The following is a 26,884-nucleotide window of genomic DNA, read 5'->3' as shown; positions in this document are numbered from 1 at the left end:
AAGAAACTGAAAGGTGTGTGTGCGTGAGAGAGAGAGAGAGAGAGAAAGAGAGAGGGAGGGAGAGAGGGGGAGGGCAAGAGAGAGGAGGCGAGGAGAGAGAGAGAGGAGGCGAGGGAGAGAGAGAGAGGGCGGGAGAGAGAGCATGTGGGTCTCTCTCAATATTGCTTGATAGTTGTAAATGGGTGTCAGTATCATCCAGGCAATAGCATTCATTTCCAGTATTCTGTGAAAGCAGATCTGGCCATCCAGAAATATCATCCAGAAATATCGGTTTGGGGCCGATAACAGATGGCTGTTGAAAATCTGCCTCAAACTCCATCTGACCCATGCAAACATGGAAAACTTGACATTAAAATGATATTGATAATGATTTCCCAGGCTGTCATGCTTTGAATGGGCACTTATTGAAGACAATATTTTATGACTAGATGCCCTTCTTGTTACCAATCTTTATGTTTTTCAAGTAAATGATTTTTTAATCTACTAGACATCATAATCACTGAGTTACAATATGTATTATTCAAAAACTGGCTGACCCTGTGCCATAAAAAATGATGGCTAATTGTAGTATTTTATATATAAATAAGGTACATAATAATCACAGATACAAACATTCACATATTTCCCTTGTATACACACACACTCACACAAAGTTGAAATGCTGTTTGATTTTTCTTTTCAGCATTGAATGTTCACCATCCCACTTCCATTGCACATCCACACAAACATTTACATACCTCCCTTTTACACACAAGCACATATACTCTACTCACACAGAGTTGAAATGCTGATTTTCCCCCCTTCCTTCGTTATTCATCTATCACCTCTTCCTTTCTCATTCATATTTTGTGATGGAGAAAAACACAAGAATATTATTACTGTATAAGATACATGATACACTCTTTGCCACTTCCTCTCTCTCTCATTACTATTACCTTCTCTCACTCCCTCTCAGTCATGGCTATCACTCTCACTACTTCTCCTTCACTGAATTACTATTTTCTCTCCTCTCCCTTCACTTACTCTTTCTCCTACTCCCACCTGCGGGATTTTTTGAACAAATATATATATATATATATATATATATACATATTCAAATATATAAAAACACCACATTCATTATTATATTAGGAGATTAATGCCAACAATGAATCACCAATTTTGATCTCAGGTAAGAAGCAGAAATGACAGCATTCATGCAACTCTTGCCACATGCATGATGGGTTTCCATAGAATTTCCATTTTCTAATCCCATTCACAAAACATCAGCTAGCTTAGAGCTGCAAATGCTTGAAAAAAGGATAAATTATATATCAAATGTCAATATTTTCTAGTAGTTTGCTTATTTGTGCTCCTGGAATGGAGCAAACTACAAGGATTTGAATGAACTATAATAGTTGTGTGCCTGGTGCCTGAAACTGAAAGATAATATTTTCTTAATTGATTACACCATTGTTGAAACAGTGATATTTCTGAATCCTATTTCTTTACTACCCACAAGGGGCTAAACACAGAGGGGACAAACAAGGACAGGCAAATGGATTAAGTTGATTATATTGACCCCAGTGCATAACTGGTACTTAATTTATCAACCCCGAAAGGATTAAAGGCAAAGTTGACCTCGGCGGAATTTGAACTCAGAACATAGCAGCAGACGAAATACTGCTAAGCATTTTGCCCAGCGTGCTAACGTTTCTGCCAGCTTGTCACCTTCGATATTTCTGAATCCTAATAGTTTGAAGGTGTGTGGCTAAGTCGTTAAGATATTTAGCTCATGATTGTAAGGTCACAAGTTTGAAAACCAAGTGTGTTGTGTCCTTGGGCAAGACACTTTATTTCACATTGCACTGGTCCACTCAGCTGGCAAAAATTAGTTGTACCTGTAAGTCAAAGGACCAACATCAGGTTCTGTGTCGCACTGAATCTTCCTGAGAACTACATTAATGGTAAAGATGTCTGTAGAGAGCTCAGCCACTTGCATATTAATTTCACGAGCAGGTTGTTCTGTTGATTGAATTAACTGGAACCCTCATCATCATAACTGATGCAATGCCAGTTAACAGTTTGAAAGGCACACATTATAATGACAAATGCATGGAATTCTCTCCACTATTCACTAGCTTTTGAAGTTGGCAAAAATGGTCATTTACACACTGAAATCATTAATTTCACCTCCACAATAATAATAAAAAATACTATCTGGATTCCAGTTTCATCACAGTTCTGCACTAGCTGAACAATAATGTGATCCATCAAGTTCACTTAAATCATGCTAACATGGAAGCACAAAAGGATATCAGTAACAAAGACAATGATAGCATTTTGCACCTTTATTTTTCTTTATTAATTTTTGAATTTTATCTTTCTTTTTTTTTTTGCTAGTTGAACATAAAATTTACTACAGTCTTTATAAATTTGTGAATCATCTATTGAAATGTCATTAATTAGTTACTAATTAGAAATATTTTCATTAAATTTCATTTATGAAAATAAACAATAACTACATTAGAACAAAAATTCATGCGAAAATAGGGAACTGTCAACATTAACTTCATCAATATTAGTTGTAATTACATAAGAGGAATCCCTATTAAATCTTTTAAATATAACTAAACTGTGGCATGAAACCTCTCAATTAATAGCAATCTATGAACATCTGAAGTAAGATTAATTAATGTATGAGCTAAAAGTAGAAAATGACTGGATAGTTAAGCATTTGTTAAATATTTAGTAACTTTCCTCAGAGAGTCAACAACACCTGGTCAATACTGGAGAAAATGAGAAGAAGAATATTAAATGTAAACTTGTGTGTGTGTGCATGCATGAATGTAATTTGATTTATGTATTCTAGTCAGTTTTATCATTACTCTGCATAATCATATTACTTGCTAAATAAATATGAAACTATAAAGTTTAATGTGAATTATTTTACTCAATTATGTAAAATATTATTAAGGAATAAGAAGAGTATTCTGATGGTTTTATTTTTCATCCTATTTTCCCTTGCTAATATTAATTGTGTAGCTTATAAATTTAAATAGTTGTATTAAAAGTCTGAACACATATTTTATAGCTTGATTATTTTTCTAATTTTAACTAATGCATCACAAAGAAGGACTGGTGCCAAGAAATATTCAGTGAAGTACCTTGCCTAAAAATTCAATAAAATTAGTGGAAGGGTTTGAATTTTAAAATTTTCAATTTTCAAAGAAATTTTAAATCACCCTGTACTGATAAATGAAGAAAATAAGTAATCTTAATTAAGAAAATAAGTAATCTGTCCTTCTGTATGAGAAAAGATCTACAATAAAAATCCCAGTAAAATACACCTTTTATTTACAAATAAATTATAAACCTAAAAAAAAATAATGTTTCCAGCAGCTTCTTTAAAAAAGTACTCTGAATTTAAGAGTAAAATAAGATTTTAAAGATGTATTAATATGAAAGGAACGATAATGGGCAAAAATGTTTAAAAAAAGCCATCATGCTTTTAAGTAACAGAGAAATCTATTGTGTAGCATTGAATAAAATCTCAGTAAAAACTAGTAAATATTGCAAAACAGACTAAATTATAGTCATTTTTACATAAAAGTTTAAAGTGTTACATTGTACACAGTTTACATGATCTTTGTAATTTCACACGATAGTTTAATGCAAGACAAGAAGATTTTTTTTCTCCTATTGACACTGTCACACAATAATGTGCACATAACCCATATATTTATAAACCAACTGTTATCGCCCTCCAACAGTGCAACAGAAACTGTCCTGGTCTTCATTAGTCCTCTTTTCATTTATGATACTAAAATTATTTTTTAAAATTTTACATAACAAAAGGTAATGGAGAAATATGCTGAGATACTTGAAAGCATTTAAATATGAAATGAAATGCATTGTGTATACTTTTAATGGAGTAAGAGACAAAAAAATAATACAAATAACTAATTTATTCTTGAATATATTGGAACACAAAAATCTAATTTACCAAATATTAAAGTACTTTTTTTTTTACCACAAATCATCTAATTTCTTTAACCCCTTTTACAGTCACTGTCATCTTCACCTGTGCATGTGTGTGTGTGCATGCATGAACACATATTTGAAGTCACCTGATATATGTTGGAGAGTTTATACATATATTCAAAGGTGATATTTCACTCTGGCACTACTCTGAAATTCACCATTCTGTTTTTGAAGTGATAAAGAGAATTATGTGTATTGAATTATATTTTGGTAACAATCATAGAACTGTAAAAACAAATTTCACCTAAAGATGGTGGGTTTATGCAATGATGTAATTTATGAATACATCAAAGAAATTCTACTCAAACAGCTGTAGTAGATTTTAAACCACATTTGATGTGTGCTTTGTATATGCGTGTGTTTTCATGCATGCATGTGTGTGTGTGTGTGTGTGTGTGTGTGTGTGTATATATAGGTTTTGAGAGGTAATGGTGTCAAGAAGACCCAAAGGTGTCAGGTAATGCTGAGAAAGTGCTATGGACAGACTATAGTTAAGCTCCAGGTTCAGTGATTATGTGAATGAGGAGTCCAATGTCAGTCATATATCAGCATGTGTATATATGAAAAATTAACAGAATGAGATAAAAATCCAAGGGTGTGAAATGTTCTGAAATCTTTCACAGCCTTGAATTTTATCTCATTCTGTTAATTATATATATATATATAGGGTCTTGCAGATAAATTGAGACCAATTTTAAGCAGTTGACTTAGTGGGTTTAATATTTCCTTTTTTGACAAAATCCTCCTCTTTATTTTTGGTTTGCTTGCTCATCACCACTCAACTTATGGACACAAGCAATGATTTCTTTACCGAATCGTTACTGGCGACAGAAATTGGTGCCTGTACATCAATATGAAGCAGTGTAAGGAATGGCTTAGCCTTGGTAAACAAGCGACGCCATGCGTGAAACAAGATCTTCATCCACGTAAAACAATGTTATGTGTATGGTAGGACTGGGAATGGAACTAAACGGTCAACATGGAACTCTATGTACAACAGATGGAATGACTCATCATGACTATTCAAGAGAAAAGACCTAATCATCAGCATGGAGTTCTGCTGCTGCACAACAACGCCTGCCCTCATATCGCCAATATGACCAAGGAAGCCATTCAAACGCATGTCTGGGAAGTGCTGTCACACCCGCCGTACTCTCCTGATTTGGCACTAACAGATTTCCACCTCTTTCAATCTCTTTCAAATCTCGTTCAATACTGATGCAGAATTGAGAGCTTGGTTGGATCAATTTTTCAAGTCGTAATCAGATGATTTCTACCAACAAGGTATTGAACATTTTGTTGAACATTGGGAAGAAGTTGTAAACAACAAGGGTGAATACATTATTGATTAATTAACTGATATTTTTTTTATTAAACCTTTTAAAGAATTTAAATTAAAAAAAAGGTGGGAACTTAGTTGCCAACCTAATTTATATATATACACTTATATGTAAGTATATATTTATCTAAATCTTGTATGACTCTATTCTCTTATTCTTTCCTTCTTCTACCATCCCTTTCATGCTTATTTCATTCATTCCACTTTTCATTCTTTCGTTCCCCCTCTCTCACATTTCATTGCCTTCTCTTTACACTCGCTTTCCCTCCTCTTTTCCCTTCACTGTGTCCCTGTCAGTGTTTCTCACACCTCCTTATTTCTTCTGTCCCTCTGCCTCTACCTCTCTCTCTTCTCTCCCCACATGACTGGTGTTCAGCCAAGCCTGATCTTTCTTTCTTGGTTCAGCCGTTGTCTGTGCAAAATCTATCTTCTTCCCTGTGAAATCTTGTATCCCTACCATAAGGCTTTACTTCCAGACATGCCAGCTTAATTTAATTCATCTTTAGTCAAAAGACACCTGTTGTTATGTCCTGTTATTTGTATTTGTGTAACTTTCCGTTTTCTCTGTCCTTGTTTTTGTATTCATTTGCTGCTTTCTTGCAACGAATCTAATGCTCTTAGCTTAATTTTTCCTTGGGGCTGGCTAGATTGGAGCAATCTCAAGTATAACCAGCCGAAATTGCAAAGATAATCTGGAACTCCGAATGACCTGTCCTTGTTTTCTTTGTATCATCTATCTGGATGTTTTGCGTTCTTGTTCCATTGTGTACACACACACATATACTTATATATATATGTATGTGTATATATATGCATATGTATACACATAAACACACAAGTTATATTAAGTTTGATTCAGATCAGCACTAGTTCAAACTGTTAATACAAATATCTTCCAATTGTGTGTGCTTTCTTTGAATTGTATGCATGCTCTCTCTTTCTTTCTCGCACCTCACTACACACACACATAACACACACTTACATGACTCATACAGTATGTTCATAATTAGATTTATTAAGATATTTTTCACCTAAACAATTCCATGTAACTATATATGAGTTTCGTTCATGGATTTGGTTTGCACGATTCTCTATATGAGTTCGTGTGTTGAAGCATATTCTGCTGGCACATATTTATAAGGCACAAAAAGAAAATGACTCTCCCCAGACACAACAGTATATATGAGTTTGCATATCAAAACATGTAAAATAAATTTTATCACTTACTAGCAGTTTGAGGGGTCAACTGAAGCTTTTTGCTCCACACCTGCAACATATAAGAAAATTGAACTAGTTTATAATCAAATGAAAAATAGGTTAAACAATCAGAATATTAACTTTACATTTTTTTTCTTCCAACTAGAAGTTGATAAGAAAACCCTAAAATTTCTCAGAAATATCTCTCACAAAAATGTTATTTGCTGATAATTATCATTAAAAAAATTAACATCCAATTAAATCTACTCATAGTAATTTTAAAATGATACAGTAGTAAGTGATAACTTTTGTGTGTGTTTATGCTTAATTGAGAACACAATAGCAGTATTTTAAAATGATTGTCAGTAATTATGATGAGGTATTTTGCTGTTCCTGTAGATATCTAAATGAAAAGTTGCCTCTTATACTTATGTGTATAGCAGGAAAATATGTAAAATTAAAATAAATAAATCTTTGATTAATAATGTTTCAACCAACTGTTCCAAATGTTGAATAAATTTTCATTTACTTAACTATCACCAGTTAGATTAAGAATATTTTAGTAAACAGACTTAGTCCATGTACATTAATATCAATTTGAAATTCGAGTAAGCTCAATAAGGTGACTTACTGGAATATTTTTAATATCTTATAATTTAAATTACAATTCTGAAATTGCTAGTATGTACACTAATTTCAAGCTTTACCTAATGAGTATTACTTTTCTCTATACAAAATTCATAGTAATCTTTGTCATCATCATCAACATCATTATCATCACCATTATCACTCAACATCTGTTTTCCGTGGGTTGGATGATATTTCTAAAAATACCTAACAAATTTAACTTTATTGAAACAGCTCACTCCATTCATCACCTATTTTTATAATTATTAATATGACAATAACATGATCAGTGACATTAATAAGATTATGGGAAAATTAAAAGATTGTCAACAAAATTTAAATTAATTAAATTAATATAATTCATTCTATCCATAAATATTATTTTTAATAATATAACCATAATATGATGCCTTATAACAGTCATCGTAAGTAAACAATAAATAAAACTGAAAAATTGTAATCAATATTAGGAGCATCATTGTTAATCAGTATTTTGCTGATAGCAACTTTTGGATCATATATACAAATAAAGAGTGGACACATCAAACAGAGAAACCAATTTAAAGATTCTAAATTTTGCTTATCAGCCTTTTAGCAATTTATGAAATATATCAATAGCAAACTGATGTATATAGAATATGTTTCAATAAAACTGAAAATATATTCTTTTCTAAGTTACACTTTCTTATTTGATATCCAGTCTTTGATGAGATGTATTCCATGTTTTCTAAAATATAATCTATCATCTTTTGTAAAATATTTAATTTTAAAATCAGTGCTTTCAGCAGGAATATTTTAGGGAGGACAAATAAATACACTAATGGTCAGCTTACAAGATCTAAATGCAACCCAATATTCATTTTTGTAAATTAATTTAATCTATGTGTGTGTGGGGGGATATAATTTCATAATTTATCAAATTTCAATTGTTGTGTAAATCTTTTCAGATGAATATTGATCTAATAAATAAATGCTCAATTTCTTAGTTGAATGCTCACCTTTTGGTCTGAATCTCCAAATCATAAGATCTACAGCAAAAGTTGAGCAGCTAGCCTTGCACTTATTTTCATATTGTATTAGCAATAAAAATTTTCTTAAATGTTATCAGTACAAGATTTTGTGTACATTCACAAATATTAATGAATATGAAATTGTATAGAGAATTACAATGTCTTTGGTATATTTTGGGGTGAATATTAAACATCTCAAATGTTCGTAAAATATAATAATGACTTATATTACAAGTACAGGATTACATATTTGCAGAGAATGTATAGCCCTTGACTGCTATTTATTTTTATCAACCTTGGCAGAAGGAAAGATAAAACTGGTAATAGTAAGACTTGAACTCAAAGCATAAAGGATCATAACTAAATCTGTAAATTTCTTTTTTACCAAACACATTACTGATTCAAGCAAGCCAACAATATCTAACAAAAGTACAAGGCCACAAATTTGATGAAGTAATATAATGAATTATGCCAACACCAATGCTTCAAAAGTACTTAAGCTAATAATTGTTTCTAATTTAGGCATAAAACTAGAAATTTTGAAAGGTAGGGGCTAATTGATTACATCAACCCTAGTACTTGAGTGGTACTTTATCAAACTCAGAATGATAAAAGGCAGATTTGAACTCAGAATGTATGAAAGTACAGTAATGCCTCAATATATGAGTTAATTTGTTCCTGGAGACTGCTCATAAAGCGAAAACTCATAAAGCAGAGCAATAATTTCCCATAGTAGCAATGTTATAAATCCTAATTCATTCCCAGAAAAATATTTTACCTATAAAATTTATAATACTCGTAAATAAATGGCAATAAAACAACAGTGGATTGTAAAGAATATTTTATGTAAAGTAACAAGAATGTCAAGATTATTTATAATAAAAAGAAATATTATTATAATCATTTTCTGAATCACTTTCACTCACACTAAACTTGTGCATATCATCAGTTGTAGACATGATCGCCAATTCACAAGCACTCATAGACAGACTTGTAGATTTATTTTTAAAAAACCACTCTGGAGTTTACTTAGAAGAAGCTACTTTTTGTTTTGCTGTCTATAAATTTCTCAGTAACATGCAAAAGCATTTGTTAAGGTAATAGAAACTTTTGCACTTTGTTAAAAATTTGGGTCTTGTGCTTGAAACATTTCAGCTCACCATAAAAAAGTGAGCTGAAGCCTAAAAGTCAAAAACCTGGGGTTCTTGTAAAGTGAGCCATCGTCAAGTGAAGTATTACTGTAATTTATAGTAGATACTGCTTTGTCTCTCTTTCCATTTAGTACAGCAATGTAATTACATAAAGTGTTATTAGTTCATAGATTGTTATAGTTACATATAGTCAAACTACTAGACTACTGATACAATTTAGCTAAGAAACTGAAAATTTATTAATTAAGTCAGTGTACACCTGAATGGATTAATAAGAAATTAAAATTTGGTAAATTACATAATTACTCTATTTTCTATTTAAATTAATTGACAAAAATAAACATTAGGTTGAGTTTTTATAGTTTGTAAACTGAAATTTGTGCATTTATTAGTCTCCTAAGAATATTCTATCATATCCAAGTTGTTAATAATTTTTTTCCTTTATGTTGAGAATTCTAATTTCCTGTTGATAACTGAGATTATCTTAGAAATTAGTAGACATAAACTTCCTCTAAGTGTACTTAAAATCTAAAAACAACCAAGTGATATAATTCTAATATGCATAGGTGAAGAGAATATTTCAGACAGAACAGACAATGCAAATTTGAGTAGATGTGATCTGAAAAACCAAATATATGTGTTTCAGTGTTATTAGACCTCCTCAGCAAATAATCCTTATCAGTTGGCAAGACAGTGTGATTTCTCTCTATCTGTACATACACACACACACACACACATATATATATATATATAGTAGGGGAAATGTAGATATGTTGATTATGACTATGAATAAAATAACTGAAGAAAAATACTTTTAGAAGAGTGTTCTGCATAATGAATGGTAAGTTATGATAGAGCCACATTATCCCTGTCGCCATTGGTTTAACATCAATGCTTCCATGTTTACATGAGTCAGATGGAATTCATTAAGGAAGGAAGGTTTTCTACAGCAAGAGGCTTTTTTTGTTAAAAACTTTGTTTCCAAATTTGGTAATATTTCCCCATGACTGTTTTCAGATAGTGACACTTGTTTACAATTATCATGTGATATAAAAAGAAGGATGCACAAACTCACTGATGCAGGCACACATACACACACATACATTTGACAGGCTTCTTTTAGTTTCCACCTACCAAATCAACTCAAAAGACTGTTAGACCTGGGTATATAGAAGACACTTGCCCAAGATACCACACAACTGGAACTGAAGCTGAAACCATTTAGTTGATAAGGAAACTTCTTTTTCAGACAAACATGTCCCTATTACTGTGAGTTGTAAAGCTATCAACTGTAATTATCTAAGCAATTAGTTGGCAAAGATGTCTTCATGAGTTATCTAAAATCTAAAAACAAGTAGCAGCAGTTGTAACCAAAATAAGATCAATTGAATTCTAAGGTTTGCTTGATCAGAATTTGCTTAGGATTAAGCAAACACAACAGCAAATGATGTTCTAATTTCAGAATCTACCTTAACTCATAATTTTCTGAATGACAATAATGCATGAGAGTGCTCTGATCAGTTAGTCCTAAGAGGTATATCACACAAACCATAACCTTTTTTAACAGCTATTTTGAAAGAAGTGAATAAGTCTTATGTAAGGCAGAGATAACTCTAATCCCTTCCACTATCATTCATTTTTTTGTTATGTAATGAAATCATTACAGGATTGGACTTTTGACTTCATTTTCAATAGGATGCCAAGAATTAATTCTTCCTAAGTTTCTGATACTTCTAAAGTGCTACAGACATCATTATTATTTTACATCCAATTTTCCAAGCTTGCATGAGTCAGAATTCACTGAAGCAGATTTTCTGCAGCTGGATTGCCTTTCCTGTCACTGACCCTTACCTATTTCCAAGCAAGACAATATTTCATCATAGCTGGACATATTCACACAACAATTTGAAATTAAAGATGCTGCTTGTATAACAGTGAAACTCTTCGACTACTACACGATGTCAAGGCAAAGAGATACGAACACATACACACTGAGCTTTATTCAGTTTTCATCTACCAAATCTACTCCTAAGCCTTTTGTTGGCCTGGAGGTTATAATATATGACACTTGTGCAAGTGGTTGGGAAACAAACTTGTTAAGATGATGATTAAAATTATTATAGAGAGAAACAGTACAATAAGCTGTCTGTGAAAGAAAAGTAATAATAGTTGAGAATTGATGTAATATTATTCACTTCAACTGTACATTAATCTATCATTAATGTAGATCATATGTTTATTACGAAAGTCTTTTTGAACATTTATTTTTGTTTACATAATTAGAACACTATACAATAGAATGCAAATTTAGGAAAATAGAATAATATGTAAATAAGACTTTATTAATAATATGTTCCAAAGCGAATTCAGCCTTGCGTAATAGCTTATAATACATTGAAGGAAATAGAAGGTGTTAAGCTGCTGCAGGACTCAAACCACATCTTCTATAACCCAGGAAGATGTGATGCAAGTTGAAACTAAAACCAGTATCCCAGCTTTCTTTCATCAAATTAAACACATATAGGATGCAAATATAAAAACATTGAGAAATATATAAATAAGTCTTTATTTATGATGTGTCTTGAAGCAAGTTCAGCTGTAAATACCTTGTGATAAATTTAGTCAAAACCTTTTTGGATTAGATGGGGATGGTGTAAAGCTGCCTGCAGAACTTGAACCACATGTCGTCCGTAATCCAAACAGGTATGCTATCAATCACACTATAACAGCACCTGTTCTTCTAGTATTAAATTAAATGCTTTAATCTTACCAGTGAGATAGTCAGTAAGTAGCTGTCTGCCCTTTTTTTTCCCTCATCCAAGGGTATCCTAATCAATATACATTATAAGCTATTATTAGTTATCAGTATAAGCTGATAAGTATTAGTTAAACATTATAAGCTATTATTAGTTATCAGTGTAAGCTGATAAGTATTAGTTATACATTATAAGCTATTATTAGTTATCAGTAAGGAGATTTGTTAGCACCATGGTCAAAATGTTTAGAACCAATTCCTCTGCCTCTACATTCTGAGTTCAAATGTTGCCAAGGTCAATTTTGCCTCTCCACCTTCCAGGAACAATGAAATAAGTACCAGTTGAGCACTGGGTTTGATGTAATCAACAAGCTCCATCCTCAAAATTTTCAGCTCTATTAGTTATCACTGAAAGATGTAACCTGGCAGAACCATTTGTATGCTAGACAAAATTCTTGGTGGAATTTGAACTCAGAACATAAAGAGCAAAATACCACTAAGGTTAACTTTCACCCTTTTGGAGTTGATGAAATGAACACCATTTAAGCATTGGGGTTGGTATAATTGACTATTCTCCTCCACTGAAATTTCAAGCCATTTCCCTAAGTAGGAAAGAATTTTAGTTATCACTGAATTCTCTTTGAAACACATCATTAGCAAATATTATACAATATAATTCTGTTGTTAATGATGGTCACAATCACTTGCTGGTACCAGTGAAAAGGTGTTTCACCTCAGTATCTTAAAGAGATTTTGTTTAGAAGCAAAATTCATACAATTTCTTTGGTTTTTGCAAACAATTCTTATAATCTTTACAGATTAAATTCAATCTTACCTCGAGACATTGAATATAACAAAATAAATTTCAAAGAAATGTAAATTAACCAATGAAAAACTAAATTTAATAACCTTTTGTTACAAAAGCTACCATTTGAATTTATGTCATTTTGAAATATAAAAATTACAGCAAGGCAAAAAAAAAACATATTTGTCTTTCATTTAATTTTTTTAGTTTTGGTTTTACATCTTCTCAACAGCAAAACAGACACACAAGAAACTGTTTAGTAGAAATTGCTGTTAAACCTGGTTTCTTTCTTGTTCACCAAAACATCATAAGATTAAAACTTTCAACTTGCATATAATTAAATAAGATTAAAAAAATCTTGTGTTGATTTTCTTGTTTTGTCTGACATAAATTAACCGAAAAGAAGACAATGCTTAATTGGAACAAAGCCAATTGCATGCTTTGTTTTTATACATTACATCTCCTAAACAATTGACATAAGGCATTTTCTTTTTCCTTCTCAGACCTACTGTTACACAGAACCTAGTTAAATCAGTTTTCAGATTTGCCAAAATAAATAAATACAAGAAACTAATAAAAAAAAAAAAGAAATGAACAAATAAAAAATTAATATAAAATTTTTACTTGAGAGTATAAATATTAAGATAGAAAACAAAAATAAACTAAATATAAAAATCATTGGTGATATCCAAAAAAATGCCAAATTGCCAGGAGAGATTGTCCATATTTAGCAGTACATGTATTAAACCTAAGATTTAAAAAGATATATATAAAGAGAGAATGTATAATATGTATGTAAGAAAAATACACAGAGAAGGATAAAAACCTTTCTTCAAATTAACTGGTTTGTTTGTTTTGAATTTGGAAAATTAAGGAGTGCCAAATAATTGATAAAATAGAGCTGTGCATTAAGCATGAATAAATGAAGGCATGAAAGATGTATTAAGAGAGTATTTAGTTGTTATCAGAATTACAAGTAGGGATTGTACTGTTAGTGAATGCATTAAAGATTTATTTTCATTGGACACAATATCAATTATGGTTTTGAAGGGACACACGTGAACACAATCACACACACATGCATGTGCATGCATACATATGTGTGTGTCACTGTGTAGTTAAAAAAATGATTATAGTGTGTTAAAGTTTATTTAATATACTCATATCTTTGACATATCAACTCTGTAAACTCACTTACCCTCTTATTTCTTTACTGCCCACAGGGGGCTAAAACATAAAGGAGACAAACAAGGACAGACAAAGAGATTAAGTCTATTACATTGACCCCAGTGTGTAACTGGTACTAATTTAATCAACCCCGAAAGAATGAAAGGCAAAGTCGACCTCGGCAGTATTTGAACTCAGAATGTAATGGCAGACGAAATACCATTAATCATTTCACCCGGTGTCCTAACGTTTCTGCCAGTTCGCCGCCCTCTTGTCCACCTCCAATTCTACTTTTAGATGGTCGTCATTGTGTATGCTTCTGACAAACCAACTGTCAAAAACATGGGACCCTCTATGCATTCGCTCAATCTGAGAATTAGCAGCCAAATATTTCTCAAACTGCACTCTACCCTCTGAAATTTAAGGAGGGAACATATTAAACAATGTATTCCAAGATATATAAAAAGATGAGATGGCCAATGCTTTAATGCCTTTGATGATAGGTCTGCTCAATCAGGAATGACATGGGGTTAAATAATGACAAAATCTAGAGGGATTAACACACCATGCTCGACCAGCAACATTTATCTGCGATGGCAATATGAACAAAATGGTTACCAGTAAATCAAACTATACCTCCTACAGACTGGATACTCACTCATATTCATAATTACAGCCAGGCTTTCCACACCCTGCCATCTGCTGTTAGAGCACTGCCATTTCTAACATCTCAAATTTGAGAGAGTAAACTGTAAATGACCAACTTTTATTATATCAAATTTCTATCTCCCTCTCCATGACTCTCTTCTCGGTGATCATGGGTATGGCTCCTGTAAAATGATATATATACCAACATCTTCATTTTGTATGTCATTAACATTTGCTTCTGACACCTGCAGAACTTTTGACTATGTCTGACATAAGAATGTTCTTATTTAGTTGTCTGTTTATGGGTTTCATTTGCTTGATCAGAAGAACTTTATCTTGGTATTCAAGACAAAATGCTTAGCAGTATTTCTTTCGTCTCTACATTCTGAATTAAAATTCTGCTGAGGTCAACTTTGCTTTATTTAAAAATGATTTAATAGAAGGACAATATGTACTTATTCCAAAGTCTCCCTCAAACATTTTTCTAGGAAACTGGTGGCAAAGTTTCTGGTATTATATGTACGTGCAGTTAAAAGATTTCACAGTCCCGAATGTGTTTCATACAACTTTTCACTGTTCCATAACATTCATTCCATTCTTTTTAACATTACACACACACACACACAAATGCTAACCTTACACACTTTACAGGAGACATACACAGTTTCTATGAATACACATTTTCAAAAGAAAATATTTCCACAGGTGACATAACTGTCTAGTTTCCTTCAACAGCACAAAGCCACAATCACTACACATCAACAGTTGTTAAAGAATTCAATATTGAAAGAAGTGATATGTGATCTTAGAGACCTATCAAACTTATGCAAGCATAGAAAAACTTGCACTGAAACAATAAACAATTATCTTATTATGGTGTCCATTAACAGTTATTTTTTTTCTGGTGTCCAGTTTGTTTTTCACTATGAAGTATATACCATATACAGTTTCAGCATGGAAGGTGTTTATAAGCCATTTAAGAACACAGAAAAACTGTTAGATTCACTTCAACATTTAAATTTAATTTGTCAAAACATTTTCATCACTTAGAGACCGTGACCTGTTCACTGACAAAATTCCATGCGGCATCTCGTGAACAGGTTGCAGTCTCAAAGCGACGAAAATATTTTGACAAATTAAATTTAAATGTTGAAGTGAATCTAATGGTTTTTGTGTGTTTCTTAAATGGCTTATAAACACCTTCCACACTGCAATTGTTTTCATTCCAGCACACGATCTCAGATCAGGTCACTTGCTATGCAAGTACATCTCTGTAACATATACAAGTTTATCATTCATTTATTATTTACTTTGAAGGCAACAATGTATGTCAAAGTATTTTCATATAGGTGAAATAAGTGTTTCAAACAAGATTTTAGCAAGTTTAGGGGCTTTTATGTAATTAATCAATTTAACTTGAAATGGATGCATTGGTAGACAAGTTGTAAGTGTAAAATTAATTTAAATGACAAAACCATACGTAGATTTATTTGTGTTACTTACTGCCTAAACAAAAACATTTGTTTGGAGAAAAATACGACTGTATGACAAATCTTGCAAATACCTATAAGTATAAATTGTTCTTGGCATGCAATCTTGAATTAAATACCTTAATATTATGTTTCATGGATTAGTAGGATGAGAAAATTTACACCAAAGTTATATATATATATATATAAGCCAGCAATACAGAAAGTAAAAATTGAATGCATTAACAGTTCTTGGAAGACAAGGGAAAATCCTTTAAAAATTCCATTATCTTTTCATATGTTATTTATAATATTTCAAGTTTCTTTTAAGGATGACTAAAAGTCTTTGTGTGTGTGTGTGTGTGTGTTGGTGTATGCGTGTGTGTGTGTGCAAACATGCATCTGTATGTGTTTATGCACATTCCTCTCTGCATGGAAATTAGAAATTTCGACATATACAAATTCTCTCTCTCTCTAACACACACACACACACACACACACACACACACAAGCACAAAGCAGTATGCAAATAAAATATTAGTTTTCGTTAAGACATCTTATACTGTCATTGTATTGATAGCAAATGAGAAATACATTCATGATGTGTAAAAGCCTTACTTTCAAAACCTAGTTACAAAAGATTTTCTTTAGGAGATCACTGAAAGAAAGTGCACATAAAAAATGTCCACATACCTTACTAGTTTGCACAGATACAGTCATTCATCTAAATTATGACACTACCGTAAATCAGTGAAGTGATATATATTACTTTTAAAATATTATTTTTTTCCTCATAGTGCATCTTTACAAACAAAAATGAATTTCACCAAAAAAGGTGTTGCTAACTAAGATGCTAATAATAATATAATGCATAAAAACCATAAACCCACTGGAAATACATTTTATTTCAGGTGTCATTCAGCATTTCCGAAATAAATATTATATAAATCTCAAAAAATATTTTTCTTTTCAGATCTCTGCTTATTATTTGATAAAAAAATATATATGATAAAATAAATAAATAAATAATAATTTTGAAGTTTTAAGGATAGAAATAGATAGAATAAGAATACTTTTTTTAATGTATTTCTCATTATTTTCATATGTATTGGAAACTTACTTCATAACTAGAATTATTTTTGGTATTACACAGAAGATTCTGTAGTAAGTCTGATACTTTTCAGAATATGGAATATAGACAAGAAAATGGTTTCAATTTTGAAATTAAATAAGAGACTGTCCCATTAGTATTTGAAAGAAATCACTGTAATTATCTTCTTAGACACTGATTAAATGCCTGATGAGCTAATGAGGTGAGCTTCTATGTTGCTGCTTGGTTTGCTAGAGGTAGCAACCAAATGTTACTCAAACTACTTCTGTCTCACAAAAGGATATACAACATACTCCAGGATACATTATGTCTATAAAATAGGTGGGATAGTCATGTCTGGAATTCATAGTTCTACTCAATCAGCATCTGCATGAAGCTAAACAAAGCCATTGCATATCTTCTTTTTTTCTTTCTTCTTTTTACTTATTTCAGTCATTTGACTGTGGCCATGCTGGAGCACTACCTTTAAAAATATATGTGATGTGTTGTTAACAAGACTACAAATTTCCAGTTTATAAACTTCCTCACCACAGTACTTATTTACAGTATTTACCTCAATGCAATACTTAAGGGATCTAATCTCTGAACATTATCAGGTGTCTTATTTCTTGATGGTTCATTTGTTGACCACTGTGAAGTGAATGCATAAGATTGTGAAATCACTTAAGTCCCATGTCACAGAGAACTACTCAAACTCTCTTGTGTTAGTGCCAAGAAAAAATGCACCCAGTACACTTTATAAAGTGGCTGGTGATAGAAGAGACATCCAACTTCAGAACACACACCAAAGAACATACATGAACATCAGACCATGGGTGCAACATGACTCAGACTGTAAGGATTCATAAACCCATACAAGTATAGGAAGTAAGTACACGTAAAATGATGACATCAATTATGATGATAAAAATGATACGCACATAATCTTTGGAATATTCTTGAATGCATACCTATTCCCAGATTGAGACAATATTCACATACAGAATAAAACTTCTAGTAACAATCAGATATCTAACCAAGCAAAATGTAGTATAGATATAAATATTGTAATGATTCCCACAAAAGGTGATAATTAAAAGTAAAGAAACATTACAATCTGATTCCTATACACACCATTTCATGTTACTGGATGAAATTATAAAGACAACAACATGACTTTGCAACCATGTGATTCCAGGCTAACCCCACTATGTAGCACTAGAGGCAAGGCGTTTTCTACTATAGTCCTGAGCCAACCAGTGAATGTGGTAGATAGAGACTGTGTGGAAGCCCATTTTATATTAAGGAAAAAGTTTGTGCGCTGTGTTAAAATGAACATATACACCACAAAAATATATAAAATCATTATTTTAACACGGCGCATGAATTTTTTCCTCAACCTAATATATATATATATATATATATATATACATATATATATATATATTATCAATAATAATTCTCTCCCAGATAGTAAACTGTAGTTTCTGCGGAATTTTACTCGTTGACACACGTGGGTGAGTGAGGAGGAATGCGAGATCTCATTTGTCTGTTTGAATTTGGAAGTACTGGTCTTTGGATATATGCTGTTTGATGTCACTTGGTCAAATACATATATTAATTGTCAGTGCTCTCAAATTTAAAATTTGAAATACTGTACTGATGAGGAGACTGAGTGAGTAGAAATATGATTTTACTTTTTCACATCTCTCTAACTCCGAAATGCGTATACAGTTGTTTAGTGATAAACTGATCTAAGCACTCATTGTAATACCTATTAATATACTTCAGTTGACATATACTACTTGAACTTCCTCTCTCTCCCAAGATATATATGTATGTATATGTTAGCATGGCAAGCGGACACTAAACGATGATGATGATGATGATATATATACACAGACATACACACATATACATACATACATGTGTGTGTGCTTGTTTGTCACCCACCCTCTCTTGACACTGGTATTGGTTTGTTTGTGTCCTTGTAACTTAGCAGTTCACAAAAGAGACTGACAGAATAAGTACCTGACTTCAAAAAGATATAAGTGCTATGGTCATTTTATTTAAACAAACCTCAGTATGGCTGATGTTCAATGACTGAAACAAGTAAAAGATGAAAATTATTATAGTATTTATTTAATAATTTTCTCTCAGTAATCTCCTTAATATTTCTTCATTCTGCTCTCTCCATGTTCTGCTTCTATGCTTGACTTACTATGCAATAACAGGGCACAGCAGAAATAATAACATACTATATTTATTCTAATGCAAAGCAATCTTCAATATAAAATAACCCTTTACACTTTGTACATAAAAATCATTAATATATTTTAACCCAATTTCTTTTTATTTTTTACATTTTATTTTTAATGTTTCCTTGCAATTTTGACCCTAAAGTTTTCTATTAAATTTCTCAAATTATACATGAGAAATAGTAAATATATTTGTTTATGAGATTAAAATACAAGAAACTTCAAAAAGTTCCAATTCTGTTTTCAAGATATTATCGTAGATGTGTGGTTAAGGAGTTTGCTTCCAACCAAATGGATTTGGGTTCAGTCCCACTGCATGGCATCTTGAGCTGATGTCTTCTTCAAAAGACCCCCAAGTCAACCATAGCTTTGCAAGTGGATTTAGTATATCTAAACTGAAAGAAACTTGTCATATATATATATATATATATATATATATATATTATATATATATCATTATCATAATTTAACATCTGTTTTCCATGCTGGTATATAATGTATGTGTATATATGTGTCCCGTTGCCCTGACACCACATAGTAGTTGTATGTGAATGTCATTTATTTCCAGTATTCTGAAAGGCCATGTTTGGCCACAGCGAAATATTTTGCTAGGAAACAGGTATCAGTTGTTGATAAGAAGGCCATCTAACCATAGAAAAATCTGCTAAGAGCTCTAACAGATGCAATTGAAAAGTAGACATTATGATGATGATGATTAATTACTGTTGTGTGTATGGTGTAATTATTGACACATCAACAATTTTTTTTTCAGGATCAGTACTTAGTTTTCCATTTTAGAATGAAAAGGCAGATGACATAAATCTTTCTAGGAAAAATATGAATCTATTTGTAGATGAGGTAGTACCTATTTTCAGCAGGGAGGTGAACAGAATGTACTGTAAAATGTTTTACCCTAAAATTTAAATACAAAAATGCATACAATAGGTTCGAACTCCCGATCCATAAGCAGGTAACCCCAGCCAACTCATCTCTGAATGACTGCTTCTCGTGTTGTTGATGCTGAGTCCCAAGCTGGCACTGGAGAAGCAAATCCATGACCAAAAGTGTTCCAACTGTGGCCATCACGTCATTTATTTAAACTACTTTAGCCAAAGTATCTTATCTTTTACAAACAGTAGGGTGTGGTTTCATGGAAATTTAGCTGCTATTTCTAGCAGATTGAGTGGCTACATAAAGTCTCCATTTATGTGACCATTGCTTCTCTAGATGTGTTGTTTTTATATTTTTGAATTAGATGTGTGTATAGAGAACAGCATAAATAGAGTAATGTTTATAAGTCACTTTTAGTTTAGTGAAAAGAGACATGTGTAATGTATATAAAGTTCTATGTCTCATTTTCAAAATTAGTTTAATTAATAGCTTCCTTATTTGGGTCTAATCTGGCCCCAGTGGGCAATTATTCAAGTTTAAATTTGCATGTACTTTATTGTTATGCATTTTATGTGTTGGGGAAAGGCCACTAAAGTATTATTTTAGTTTATTCTGAGAATTTTAATCTTATATGAATGCGTTCAAAGTTGCTTTTGAGAGTCATGTATTCACTTATATTGCTGGAGTTGTTTAATCCAAATGAGCCCTGATGAAACAGATCTATGACATTCTGGTCATGAGCATCCAAAATTCTTTTGTATATTAGATGGAACTACAGACACCCTTGTAAAATGTGAAGTAACCATGAATCTCTTCCACAGCAAACCTGTTTCAACTTCTCCTATTATACATTAACCTCTCATAAAGTGACCATGCTATCTCCTATCCTCCTTCCTAGGTAAGGGAGCTCTTTTAGTCTTTTGAGTTACAAAGCTATCATCTCATTAGTGCTGGTACCACAGAAATAGTACCCACTAGACTCTGTAATGTGGTTGGCATGAAGAGAGGGTGCCCTGTCTAGAAACCATACCAAAACAGACACTGGAGAAATATGTGGTCCTCTGATTTGTTTGTTCTCATCCAACCATTTAACCCATGATAGCATGGAAAATGGATAAAAAAATGGCAGTGGTGATGATTCATAATAAAATGTGTCCTTTCTTCTTTTTAAAATGGTAGGGTGTGAGCTGATGGAATTTAGCAGCTATTTCTAACAGAGCAAACAACCTTATAAAGGCGTTCTCATTGGTTTATCACTAGATTTGGTGTTGTTTCTTCAGTTTTAAATAATCCCTAAATGAGAACATCCATGACCAAAAGCAATCCAGCTGTGACCGTATCATCTTTTCAAAGGGTGTTTACAAAACTTTATCCAATGGCTAATGCATTCTTCCCTCCTACCTTTTTTTAAGATGATAGGCTATAATTTGAATGTAGGTTGCCTTCTATCTTTGGCAGATCAAACAACTATTTAAAGGTTCCCTTGTTTGCTCATATTCACTAGTATTGGGAGAGTTGACAGATTTGCTTGGTGCCATTGATAGCCACTTTTGAGGATCCATAACTCTAACTGGCAACTGGTAAAGTTTGTGTCTTCCATTGTCATTTAGCCAAAGATCAATGCTATGCAAGATATATTCCTCTATAATCTATTTCACTCATATTTATGTAGGGAGTGGTTATTGTGGCAATTAGTAGTTTGTTCTTGTAAAATTTAAAAGTGCTTCTGCCTGTATGTAATTCTTGCATTCTTGCAATATTAAAGACAATAAATTCAACAGAAAGAACTAAACCATTAAACAAGAGAACATTTTACCACATGTTTTGATATACTTGGACATGGTTTTGATCATGGTAAAACAAAAAATAATTCAAATAATATATAAATGCATAGTTAAAATGATTACAGTTTACAATTATTAAAAGCACACCATATTTTTAAATGAAATTAACAACCAAATCTACTTTCAATTCATTAGATTTTAAATAAGTATGATATGTCTTAAGTTTCCACATTGTACATTTTAGATGGGGATACAAACCCATTTCTGTTTTAGAGGATTATTTATCAGATAAGCTCTTCAGTACAGGCCTCTAACAATGATTAAGAGAGAAATAAAAAGAATAATATATCAGTAAAAACAAGAAATCTATGAGAGAATTTTATATAAACTGTTAACCATATTTTATTCAGCAAAGAAATGTAATGACCTTATAAACTAACTGTATGTCATGTTCACAAGAATGTCTCTACTTGTCTACTACTTTCATATCCATCACTTGAAAGTGTCTTCTGAAAGATATCAAAAACATTGCTTTTCTCTGGCGATACTTTCTACCTTTAAAACAGCCACATAAGGCCTCTACACCCTTTTATATGCAGTCTCAAACCCCAGGAGTGCTACATAAAGCAAACTTTTGCCTTAAGAGAACAAAGTTTTGCCAAAGAAATCTTTCAGTCAAACTGCCCATTTATGTCCTCTATCCGTCACTAATTCTAAAAATCAAAAGTTTTCTCATATGATGATTCACTGGTACATAGCTCGATAGGGCCATTGCCAGCTTATATTCAATATCACTGTCTCGCGTCTCAGTCACAGCTCGTACATACTTTATAATAATGACCTACTTATTGACATCTTCAACCACAACCATTCCACAGCATATCTAACCTGCATATCTAACTCAAACCTACTCTAATCTGAGAAGACTTTTCTGAATGAATGATTGAATGAATGATGAAACACTCATTCAGACCAGACAGCAATAAATATTTCAAAATACTTTCCCTCCAAATGAAATTAATCATAAACTCATAAACATCAAATGGATCATAAATTTGATAGGAAAGAAAATTGTTCAAAGCTAATAAAACAGAAATGCATAAACAGAAAGATAAGCTGGTGCTGGTTTCCAATTTGTTTGATATTGGTTTGTATCATGAAAATGTACTATCCTAAGCATTTTAATTCTGTTTATATTACCACTTTAGAACCCTGATGCAAAAAAAAAAAAAAAATATTTAAGAAAAAAATAACCTTCAATCTTTACTGGAATATATTTGATATGAATTATGTTAATAGTGTTCAGATAATCATAAAAATAAGTACAAATAATTGACAGTGCCAAAATGAATATAAACAAACACTAAAGATTTTGCAGCATCGAACTCTTCCTATAATAGTTTGGATAATAAAGCAGCCAAAACTTTTTCTTTTCTATAGCGTTTTGATTCTTGACTTGTAAAATAGATTGCAAAAAATAGCTAAAACTGGAATCCTAAGTGTGGATAGACCTGTGTTATTCCACAACAATGTTAAAAGATTATTCACCAACATACAGGGTACTTAACAGTTACTATTGTTCTTTATCCCCAAGTCAACCTTGATCGAAGAGTCCTAAGACTAAATGTGTCCAAGCTATAAACATCAAACTTCTTTGGGTATAAGTGACAACATTGTTCAGCCTGCTCATTGATATTTCAGATAACAAGGCATCAGATCAGGTGTGGGATAATATCCCATTGCAGCACATTGCTGTATTTATCATTTTATCATTTGTCAGTATATTCCTGGGTCATCTTGAGTAACCCATCAAGTAGAGTGCCAATCAGTCCCACTCTCTGCAAGACACCACTTCATCTGGCATAGCCATGTGGCATGTGGTCAACCAACATGAGCTGTCAACCCAGCTGGATCCTCAGTAAAGAAAATACAGTGAGCAAGGTCTAACTCAGAAAATCGAGCAACATGGCTAAACAGTGTCAGCTGATGCTCCTGAATAATACAAGTAATGGAATGCATCCCAGTTTCTGAGTAGAGTCATTAGTTGGATAAATCCAACCAAATGGCAGCCCGTAATCCTGTGAAATGTCATGATACCAAAAGAATTCAGGCAGCTCCTAAGGGCCCCAAACAGTGTCCAAGTCACATGGCTATGGAGCAGGACAGGGAGGACTAGAGACCTAAAGATCTGAACCTTTGTCCTCCTGCACATATATTGGCAGTGCTAAATACCCTTTTTCAATGAATCCACAACTGCACAAGCTTGTCTAAGGCTTTTTAGGACTTCAGACTTGCAGCTAACTTTGGTTGCTATTTGTAAAAGGTTGTAGAGATTCCCTCATTAACCATTTTCTATATAAGTAACTACATTGTTTAGCCCACTTATACATATTTCAGATGTCAACGAGCCACAGCAGGTGTTGGGGAATATTAATTTAAGATGTTGTAATACAGTCGAGTGTGAAGTACCTTGCAATTTATAACATATCACTATTTAACTAGTATTGAACTAAATTCAATGATTGCAGTATTGCTCTAATTTCAATACGTTCCAAGCAGTTTTATTTGAACAACTAAAATAAACTGATAGTTTAATCTTTTAGGGTTTCACAAATATATCATTACTGACCATACATCTTTAGATAAGTACAAATACATTATTTTGTTCAATTAATTTTGTCCAAACGACACTGAAATTCCTTAGAGAAAACAGGATTGTATGATTTATGCAGTGACTTAAAAAGACAGCAATATAAACATTAAATTTTTCTTTGAAGAGCTAAATATTTGGTTCCTTTGAAAACTACTTTCATCTCAGAGTCTAGACAATTAGTATATTTTCCTACAACCATACAAAGAAAGAATAAAGAAAATTACAAGGAAAAGCACTAATCATCTCCAGCAATGCCAATTAAAATTTAAACGAGAAACTTTAAGAATTGTAGTTATATGAGAATGATAAAAGTTCCATCTATTATAAATGAAGACATCTACTTGATTTCTAGTTACACACCAAGGAATGAAAATTACATTTTGTTAACTCATTTTACCTTGCAGTCTATCAGAAACATCCAATTCTCACTAGAATTGTTGAAAATGTAGCTAAACAAACAAAACAGATGAAGAATCTGGGTAATGAGATAAAATAGATAACAAACTAAATTACTAAAATAATCTGCATTTTTTTTTTTGCGTTTCTTTTGGATCATTTTTTTCACACAAAATACACACCATCATCATCATCATCATCAAACAGTTTTATTAAATCAGCAAGCTGAAAAGTGATATTTTCCCCTCTAATAATATGTGTGTCAGAAGAGCATAACATTCAGCTATTTATGATTTAATAATGGCTTCTTACATTAATATAATGCTTTGGTTTTGTAGGGGAAGTTCACAGCTGATTGAATTGACCTTATCACACAAACAATCCTATTCGTTTTCTTTCTTTTAAAGTCTCCTGTGCTCATGCCTGCAAGGCTAAGTAGACCCTGGCAAGATTAAAAACCAGAATATAGAGGAACAATACCAAATATTATTGGGCAATTTCTCCCACCGTTTTAACTATTCTGCTACTCCATCACCTGCAGCTATTCATTTTAATAATACTGACAACAGATGAATTGAGAAAGTTCAATATTATTACATTGAGTAATGTTTAATAAATATCATTACATTATGTAATGTCTAATTTAGAAGCAGCTGAATGCTTTAAAATTATTTTTCAAACAACATAATTGTATATGACTAATTGTAATTACATCATTGTTTGAGTTTGAAAAGATATGATTAGAACATGTATTTGTTTTGTTGTTTTTTTTTTTCTTTGTAATCTAATTTAAAATTTAAATCATCTTTAAATGTTACAATTATATTCAATATTTTAAGATGCATTTAGTAGCTTAGACAAATGCAGAAGTATTTGTTGAACCAACAAGGGAGTCTCCATATGGTCACTTAACATGTTAGAAATAGCAGCCGAACCTCCTCAAATTGCACTACCATTTTCAATAAAGAAGGATATATTAGACAATATAGTTCTTGGTATAAAAAAAAGAAATGGATTAGTTACAGTTGGATTGCCTTTCATCAAAGAATCAAAAATGACTTGCAGACAAAATAACAGTAACAACTACAAAAGAATTTTAGATATCTGCTAAGACTTCATATAATTAAATCATTAATGATAACGATTATTCACGATATTATCAAATAGGAGACAGAAATATGAAGCAGAGAGTTACTAGAAATAGTATTATTTCAAGTTTAAAAAGCAACTGCAACAACTCAACTTTAAACACAGAAAAATTAACATTCAAAAAATTACGATTATCTGGAAGAGAAGAGCAGTTGTAATAATAATAATAATGATAATACAAAGAGTTTCACATTTTGGCATAAGGCCAGCAGGGGAGGGAGTAAGTTGATTACATTGCTCTCAGTTTTCAACTGGTACTTATTTTATCAACCCCAAAAGGATGAAAGCTAAGTCAGCCTTGGTGGGATTTGAACTCAGAACATAGTGATGGATGAAATGCCACAAAGTATTTTGCTAGGTGTGCTAATGATTCTGCCAGCTTTCTGCCTTAAATAATAATAATAATGATAATAATAATAGTGTCAATTATTGTTGGGTCCTTAGGGGACAGTATCAGAAGCCATCAAGAAGA

At 32.0% G+C, this 26,884-nt stretch overlaps 1 protein-coding gene across 2 annotated transcripts in view; it reads right to left on the bottom strand.

The window, feature by feature from the left end:
• LOC115209141 (protein TANC2) overlaps positions 1-26,884 on the bottom strand; it is a 1,073,170-nt gene that overhangs the window by 810,466 nt on the left and 235,820 nt on the right. For both annotated transcript variants that reach the window (XM_036501213.1, XM_029777300.2), the window contains exon 2: positions 6,590-6,629. The gene's annotated coding sequence lies outside the window, so the exon portion shown is untranslated. The remainder of the gene's footprint in view (positions 1-6,589; positions 6,630-26,884) is intronic.

This window comes from Octopus sinensis, linkage group LG3, assembly GCF_006345805.1.
Source record: "Octopus sinensis linkage group LG3, ASM634580v1, whole genome shotgun sequence".
Lineage (NCBI taxonomy): Eukaryota > Metazoa > Mollusca > Cephalopoda > Octopoda > Octopodidae > Octopus > Octopus sinensis.
This window is presented reverse-complemented; position numbering and strand designations above follow the sequence as displayed.